This window comes from Cibotium barometz, chromosome 26 (genome assembly GCF_041138505.1).
Source record: "Cibotium barometz isolate CiBa-2024 chromosome 26, ASM4113850v1, whole genome shotgun sequence".
Taxonomy (NCBI): Eukaryota; Viridiplantae; Streptophyta; class Polypodiopsida; order Cyatheales; family Cibotiaceae; genus Cibotium; species Cibotium barometz.
Window position 1 is genome coordinate 397072 of NC_141071.1, and position 9577 is coordinate 406648.

Here is a 9577-nt window from a genome sequence, read left to right on the forward strand (position 1 = left end):
ATGTAGGTTCTTGTGATTCCACTTGCATAAGGAGTGGTGAGGTTTCCTTGAAGAAGGAAACTCCACATCTAGGAGGAAGAGGGTAGGTCGAGCACTTTTTTGCCCCCCTTATCTTTTACATCACAAGCATGTGTCTTCCCCAGTTGTTGTGAGGAGAGGTTCTTCTGGTCTGCTTCCACCATTTTAGTTAATGAAGTAATTTTTTACGAGGCTTGTGTTGATGATGATGGCTTTAGGGCCTTGTGTTTTTTGGGGAACTCAAAAGCCTTGAGCCTCTAAGAAATTCTTGGGCAACATCATTGTTGGCTCATTATATAGGTTCTTTGTTGGCGAAGTTTCTTGGCGTTGCGAGGTGGTAGAGTTATCATCATAGAAGCCTTAAGCCTTTAAGAAATAATTGTTGGCACGTGACCGTTGGTTCTTTGTTGTGGCAAGGTTTCTTGGTCTTGCTTGGTCTTCTCTTTGACTTTTTAATGACACAATTAGGGATGAGGTTGTGTTGGTGGCCTTGAGAGCCATAGTTGAGTGTTTTCTCCATGGAACTTTTGAGCTTCAAGCAGTTGTTTGGGCACCCAATGAGGTTGACTCCTATGAGCTTAAGGCTATCGTATCTTTTGCATATCTTTGGTTGTTGTGGACTTTGGTGGTTCCCTTAGGAGGTTTGTAAAGGTCAAGGGCATGCGACATCCTTTGCTAGCCAACTGTAAGTGTTACCTTCATAGTAGCCTTGGGCTTGGAGGAGTTGATCGGGAACTAACCATTATTGTAGGGTGGGGTTGGCATAGTTGTTACCTTTCTTAGACTACCTCTTGATTCTCTTTAATGGCCTCTTGGGGTTCCAGAGAGTTATGTAGCCCTCATAATAGCCTTAGGCAATGAGAAAGTTTGTGGGCACCGACCATTGATTTCTTGACAATGGTATGAAGGTGGGGTGCACTTTGAAGGTTCAGCTTGGTCATTTTGCTCAGTGGATGCCGAGGAAGATTCTTAGGTTTAGAGGCCTTTAAGTTGGAGATAGCTATCAAAATGGCAAGGTTAGATTTTTACTAAGAAGGGGTGCCAATGACAAAGCTCTAAATTTCTTTGGCAAGGTTTGTTGGGATCTTTGTGGCTAGGTTCCTATTTTTGTGGAAGGATGCAGAGCTAGGTCTTCTCATCACAAATGAGGATTATCACCTCCTTGGTGTTTTAGTGTAAGGATGTCTAGATGTTCATGCCAATTGATGTGGCATCAATCCACCCTTTTCCACTCGGCCTTGGAATGCACCTGCATCAATCACATGAAATCGACACTCCACAAGGTTATTACCAATGTAGACTATATTTTCTCAAAGAATCCTACACTTTTTATTCTTATTTCATTAGGCATGGCAATGAATATTTGATGGGTGTAGGTGGCGATTGACCTAATGATTTCCAACCTCCTAGAAACATAAAGTTGGGTCCAACTCCTAGATGTACGTGGGTTTGTCACCTTTACAAGGTGTTATTAGCTAGGAATCCAAGCCACATTCATGTGGGTTTGATGTTTTGTTAAATGTTTTTTGTTATTGTGAGGGCAATAGGGCCTTACTAGCAGTTAATGCTGTGACTTTACATGTTCTTGAGAGACCTCCAACGTTCAAGTCAAGAACTTACCTTAGTCTTGCTGAAGTATGTGTCATTGGGTCTTCTTCAAGCCACTAATTCAACTTCCCATTGTGGGTACACTAGCTCGTCCATGATGTCCTCACTTTATTATCACACTTGATGGGGTGAAGGTAGAGCTCTCAATGCCTAGATGGAGGCAAGAAGAGATGGTTCTTCACGATGGTTCTCCCTCATAAAACACAGGGGATGAAGAAGCTAATGGAAGAGGAAAACCTACAAGCAATCCTATTCAAGCAAACATCCATCTAGCATGCATGAATCCAATAGCATACAAGCAAGCAAGAAGAGGGAAGAAGGAGAGCTCGCAAGTGAACTATTGCAAGGGAACGATTGTATCGCTTCGTGTAAAAAATGACTTATATACAAATGACTAGTTTTCACTAGCCCAACCAAACTTTAAAATGGTTCTGTCTCTATTACTAGTCTTAAGTAACTATGTACACTAAGTCCTCAGACTTTTCCTACTACATTAAGCATAGGGTAAGGTTGCTTTATATATTCTAGTGCCATCTTACAAATGATAGGTGCCCGTTCACGTAGGTAAAATGGCAAAGTGCCTTACGATAGTTCGGGTGGTGAAACCATGTTAATTGAAGGAGTAGTTATCATACCCCCTTCCTAATAATGACTGCATCCTCACGTCAGTGGGTGAAGCTATTGTCAGGCCGGGAAGGTGTGAATGGTTTAGAATACACCATGAAGTTGGCTACCAAGGTTAAATGGTATAGTTTAGGATCAATCCACACAGCCATATATAGAGCAAATCCATGAGAAGCTTTGGGTAGCCCTGATGGTATGCAACTTATCAAGGTGGCATGGAAAGTGATAGGTGATATGTAGAGCTAAGTTCGTAGACTTTCCTTATTTGACATCAAGCATAGGCCGCTTTATATGTTCTAGCGCCATCTTACAAAAGATTAGTGTCTGTTTGCACGGGTAAGATGACAAAGTGCCTTATAGTAGGTCGGATGGTTGAAACCATGTTAACCAATAGAGTGGTTAACATACCATCCTTCCCATTGGCGCATCCTCGTCATCCAAGTTGGTGTAAACTACCGAGGTGAAAAGGTGTGGAATGTCCGTAATATGCCATGAAGTTGGTCGAGGTTTAGTGGTATCATTCGAGACCGATCCACACATGCATGCAGGGCAAAGTAGTGGAAGCTTTGGGTAGCCCTGATGGCACGCATCTTGTCAAGGTGGCATGGAAAGTGATAGGCAATATTGAGGCTCTTCATGCCAGGCCTTTGTTGGCTGTGGAAGTGGTGTAGACCCTCCAATATGAGGTGGTTGGTAGAAGCAGTTCTTCCCACCCTAGAATTATCAGAATGATGGCCAGGACCCCATGGGATGAATGCTTAGAGATTGACTTCTTCGTGGCAAATACATTGGCTCGGGTAAGGTTGTGCTGGTGATGATCAATTGGAGTCAAAGAAGAGGTTACATACATGGATGTTTGTTGGAGGTACCTGTAAGGTCAAGGATTTTCTAGGCAATGGTTTGTACCATGGGCCAAGCTTGTCCCTGTCGTTATGGTCCCTCCATCAATAGATATACCTAGATGGCTATTGGTGGATGAGGCTCGATGCAAGTTCATGAAAGAACAGTGTTTATGTGTCTATTACATGTAGAGTCCTTGGATAATATAGGTGGCATGCATGGGCAATGGCAAAAGGTGGGCCTGATTTGTATGCTTTCTTCTACAATTATTTGTCTACTTTCTTCGACGCTTACATATGGTTTGAGATAGGGAATTAGTGACTGATATGTAACAACGTTTGCCGATAAGGCAAGTGTGAATGAGGTTGGGTTGTTCATGAGGATGGAAGAATTTTAGGACACCCAAACGGGATAGTATATTGGTAAATCGCAAACTATGGGTGACAAACCTTTAGCCACCATTGACTATGCCTTGTTGTTCAAAGCTATGGTGCAACAAAGAGTGAGGACCTCCACAATGACACGTAGGCCATCGATGTAATGTTTCCATTACAAGAAGGGACCATGCTGTGTTTTCGAGTGTCCTCATAGAACCAACTCCATCCCCAACCCCAATGTCATTCTATACAGAGGTGCACGTTTTACAAGCATGCATTCAAACATGCCTTCAAGGATTATCCCAACAAAGTGATAATCATTCCAGTGGTGTATGTTACATGCATGGATTCAAACATGCCTTCAAGGATTATCCCAACATAGTGACAATCACCCCATTGGCCAGAGCATCAGCCACTTTGGTGAGCCTTAACTTGCTAATAAGTGTACAAGGTGGACTTCTTCATATTCTCTGGATATCCATATGAATCATACTTCTTATATGACTCATAGTTCTCCTTGTCTAGACTCTCAAACTCTGCCTAGTAGCCATCGATTATTGTTGTACTGGTGTGGTTTCAAGAGGAACCAATTAGCATGGTACTATCAGATGTGGGTATGGCATTGGTGGCAATTTAAATATACCTCTTAGTATAGGGTTCTGATAAATGGGAACTGGATTATGTGCCTATTGAGGAGCATTTGGTATGGGTGGTGGAGCTAATGGTTGCTTTATAGTTGGGAGCATAGGTTATGGTGCCGAGTTTCCCTAGTACCAACAATGGGTTATATTGGGATTGTATCATGGTTCCCATAACACTGGCAATGAGCTCAAAATTATTGTCGTCTAGGCCTTAGCATTGGACACTCTGTACTTATACGATCTCAACATAAGATTACACATCGAACCATATCTCTTCATGATGAGAATAGATGTGGGTGTCCGAGTGCCTAGATCTCTAGAGATGGTTATGAAGCCTCTTACTCTCAAGAGAGATCATAAATAAATCTTAAGAGCATTAGATTATCCAATCTTTCGCAAGTGGTGCATATCATGTGGAGATACTTAGTTCTATCATAGATTAATCAATCGTAGATCATCCAATAGTTTGCAATTGCTACATCTCATGTGGAGATACTTAGTTCTAGCAATATAATCCTGCATTGTTTCACCCTTCTCTTGTTTGAGGTTATATATCTGTGAAAGTAGGTTCCATCTATCTCTAATGGGCGTGAGAATCCCACTATAAAAGTATGTATCAAGACCTTATAGCTGACCTTTTTATGTGAGTTTAGAGACCTAAACCACTGGCTTGCTTTGCCTTCAAGGCACTGCCCGAATGAGCAGATCTTGGTGGGATTAACAATCCTTTATGTGGCCTCACAGATTTGATCAAACTTTTCTGGGTATTAAATAGGATCTCAAGTTCAATTAAATTTGATTTCCATTTCCATCAAATTCGACCTTGAGATGTGGATTGGCTCTGTTTTACCGAACTTTGAGCCTCTAGGTGGGCTATATTGTTTGCCAACCCCTACTTTTCCCAATAATTGTAACAGGACAATAATTTTTTTTGGAATTTATAGCTAGTGTATAGATTATATGACAATAAAATCTTCCAAGGACATGAGTAGGTATGTCTATACAAATCTTCCAACAAGGACATGAGTAGGTATGTCCCTGGAAGATTAGTATGTCCATACAAATCTTCTAAGGACATGAGTAGGTCCATACAAATATTTATGGCAGTAATAATTGGTCCATACTATATTAGGTATACCTACCTCTAGACTTATGTCTCAACTCTCTTCTGTAGGTTTACGTATCTATAATCATGTGTCAAAGCTCACATCTCACGTGCACAACTATCACATCTGCAAGTTCACAAATTTTTACATGTCCCCTACCTAAAAGCTAGTGTTTTTCCTAGTTTTGGATGGTTTTTGAGAGATTTTGAACTTGTTGGGATTAATGATCCTAACCTTAATTAAGGATTATATTTCAAGTAGTTAAATTATTTTTTGATGGTTTAACATGTTTCTAATCACCAATTTCACAATGCATAGAAAAATTATGAATTGATGAATTAAAATTGACTATCCCACTCTATTTCACCCCAATGGTGCTCAATGCTCATGTTTTCGGAGTGAATTCCACTCCTAATCATAATTACTAAGCTAATACTTGGATCAAAGCTATGAAATCTAAGCCTCGGGCTCCAATTTCATGCAAATCACCAAAGAACTAGGATTTTACCCTACAATAGATAGAAATAGAATGTCCTAATGTAAACAAACTCTAAATCAAATCCAAAAGTAATAAACAAACAAATCTAAGGCTCCAAAACCTTATGGTTTTCTGAGTGTGACCTCCTAATCAACACCGAGAAATATTGGATGATCCCAATAGCTTGGAATAGATTTAAAAATGGAGCTAAGTGCTAGGCTATTCCTCTCAACAGCACCGGTGCCAAATATGTTCAAGTCAAGAGCTTACCTTAGCCTTGCCAAAGCATGTGCCATTGGGTCTTCTCTTTGAGTTGCAAATGCAACTTTCCATTCTAGGTACGCTAGCTCATCCCCCTCATATCCTCACTCTATTGTCACACTAGAATGTTCATTTGCCAATGGGGTGAAGGTAGAGCTCTCAATGCCTAGATGGAGGCAAGAAGAGATGGTCCTTCATGATGGTTCTCTCTCACAAAAGAGATATGGAATGATGAAGAAGCTAATGAAAGAGGTAAACCTACAAGCATTCCTATTCAAGAAAGCATTCAATAAACAAACGTATCTAAGGCTGCAAAATTGTATGGTTTTCCGAGTGTGACCTTCTAATCAACACCATGCAATATTGGGTGATCCCAATATTGCCTAGTGCTAAGTTTAGAATAGATTAAAAAATGGATCTAAGTCCTAGGATATTCCTCTCAATACGAGTGCCAAATATGTTCAAGTCAAGAGCTTACCTTAGCCTTGCCGAAGCATGTGTAATGCATTGGGTCTTCTCTTCGAGCCGCAAATGCAACGTCCCATTCTAGGTATGCTAGCTCGTCCATCAAATCCTCACTTTTTTGTCACAATAGAATGCTCCTTTTCCAATGGGGTGAAGGTAGAGCTCTCAATGCCTAGATGGAGGCAAGAAGAGATGGTCCTTCATGATGGTTCTCTTTCACAAAAGAGATGGTTTTCTTTCACAAAAGAGATGGTTCTCTTTCACAAAAGAGATAGGGAATGAAGAAGCTAATGAAAGAGGGAAACCTACAAGCAATCATATTCAAGCAAGCATGTATGAATCCAATAGTATACAAGCAAGCAAGAAGAGGGAAGAAGGAGAGTTCACAAGTAAACTATTACAAGGGAATGATTGTGTATTACTTATTATAAAAAATGACATATATAAATGACTAGTTTTTCACACTTGGTCGATAAAACTTAAAAATGGTCTGACCTCTATTACTAGCCTTAAGCAATTTTGTACACTAAGTCCTTAAACTTCCCCTATTTTGACATTAAGCACATGGTAAGGTCACTTTATTATGTATAATACCATTTACAAAACATAAGTGCTTGTTCATGTAGGTAAGATGACAAAGCACCTTACGATAGGTCAGGCAAGCTGGTGAAGACATGTTAACCTATGAAGTGGTTTTAACATGAAAGCATCGACATCAATATTGTGCCCTCCTATTCTAAGAGAAGCATTGAACTTTAACAATTCATGCTTGTTTCAAATATTTATGTGGTCTTAGTGCCCCAATCATGGATTAGTTGATACTCATACATATGTAGGGATGCCCTAGGATGACATTGTATACACTTGGCTCTTGGTTAAAGTTCATTATGGTTGCTCCTTCTACCGACTTTACTATTACTATGGTTTGTTCCAAAGATGGTTTATCCGATTGTTCCCAACAATGCTTCATTATGACACTAAATGTAGCATCACCATCCAAGATGGCTTGGCATTCACTGTCATTATAAACTGCAATTGTGGCATAACTTTCAAAATAGTTCCCTAGGTTATTAATTGTTATTTACACATCACAGCTTTGTTTGTGCTTGTCGATGTGCAACACTATGTATTTCTTCTCATAATGTGCTACATGTTTTTTGACTCATTACTATTTTCATGGGGTCATCATTTGTTAAGGTAAAAGGAGGTTTCTCTCCTCCTTCAATCACTTAATGTCATGGTGGGGAGTTTGTTGATAAGCCAATCCCGAGCTGTGACCTCAATTCTTTTCATAATAACATGTAGGTATAATATGTCCATATCACATACCATATATCACAAGTAACACATTAGTGTTATATTATCATCATAGATCTCTTCGCACCATAATCGTGATCCTTAGACTAAGGTGGTATACACCAATGAGCTTGAATCCTGAACCACCGTGATGACCAGAGGAGCCCTACATATCTCACATCCACCTCCATACACAAGTGCTTAATAATCTTAGGAGTCATTTCTATTGGTCGCCCAAAAGCACTAATACTCCAAGTATCGATGTAAGGAGCCATGTATGTCTAGTACTAGCATGCATACTTAGCCATCATGTACTAACCTCTACCTATTTCACTCCAAGTTACTTCTTGTCTATCACACCAATCATGCTAAGAGCACACCCACATTCTACCATTCGTGTGATGCACCCCGTGGATGACACCCACATGGTAATCCATAAACCTGTATGGTACCTTCTTATAGGCTTCCACAAACAAATACACGTACCTTCTCACAGGCTTCCACAAAAACACATATGCATCACATGAATATAGTATTCCAAACTGTTAGATACCTGTAACGCCACTACGGGCGTTACCACAGGAGGGGACGGCCTGTGGCTCACCACCTAGCCATAGAGGAAGAATGAGGATTGCCCCTCATCCCCCAGGCTATATAGTGTGTGGCCTGCCGTCCACACTAGCCTGGCCGCCCATGACTCCGCATGGGCGTCCTCTCCCACTGAACCCCGGACATGGCCATCCGGTCTGCCGTCGGTGTCACAGGCATTACAGCCTACGTGACATTACCCCCCCTTAAGAAGAGTTTTCGTCCTCGAAAACAAACTGGGGAAACCTTTTGGAAATTGCACTACGGCATTCCCAGGTAGCTACCTCCTCATCCCTATCTGTCCATTTAACAAGTACCTCCTGGTACACTTTATGTCGGGTTTGTCTGTCACGATACTGTAGAATCTTTTCAAGTTCATGTGGTATCTTTGGTGGCTCTATCAAGTCCACCAAAATCTCTGGAGAAACTGCGTTTTCTAACCCGTGAACTGATTTCTTCAGTTTACTGACATAGAAGACAGGATGGACTTGAGAACTCTCCGGTAACTCAAGTTTATATGTTACGTCCCCAATCTTCTTAAGGATTTTAAAAGGACCACAATATCTCGGAGAAAGTTTATTACACTTTCCCGTTTTCATGGTTTCTGACTGCGCAGGAACCTTGAGGAATACAAAGTCTGCAAAGGTCACCTTTCTACGTCCTTTATCTGCATAAGTTTTAGCACGATCCTGAGCGCTACGAATGCTCTCACGTGCGGCTCTGAGCATATCATTCATATCTTCAAGGAAATCCTTGACAGATTGAATCTTCTCCTTTTCTAGGCCTACAGCCATCGGAGATCTCGGTTAGAATCCATACATTAACATGAATGGTGTAAATCCAGTCTCGCTGAGTGTTTGGAGCTGTTATAGGCAAACTCCAATAAGGGCAAGTATTCTTCCCAATTAGATTGCTTCTTACTAACATAAGAACGCAACATATCCTCTAGAATTTGGTTCTCTTTCAGTTTGACCATCAGACTCCGGATGATTTGCCGTACTCATACTCAGAGTGGTATCCAACTTTTTGAAGACTTCCCGCCAAAAATGACTGTTGAACTTTCTATCTCTATCCGATACTATATCTGCGGGCAGGCCATATAGCTTGTAGAGATGTTCAATAAAGAGTTTTGCCAACTCTGGCATTTTAACAGTTTTCTTCGTGGCGATAATCTTTGCCATTTTAGTTAACCTGTCCACTACCACCCACATCGAGTCATTCCCTCGACTCGTCTTGGGTAAACTGGTAATGAAATCCATGGAAATGCTTTCCCAT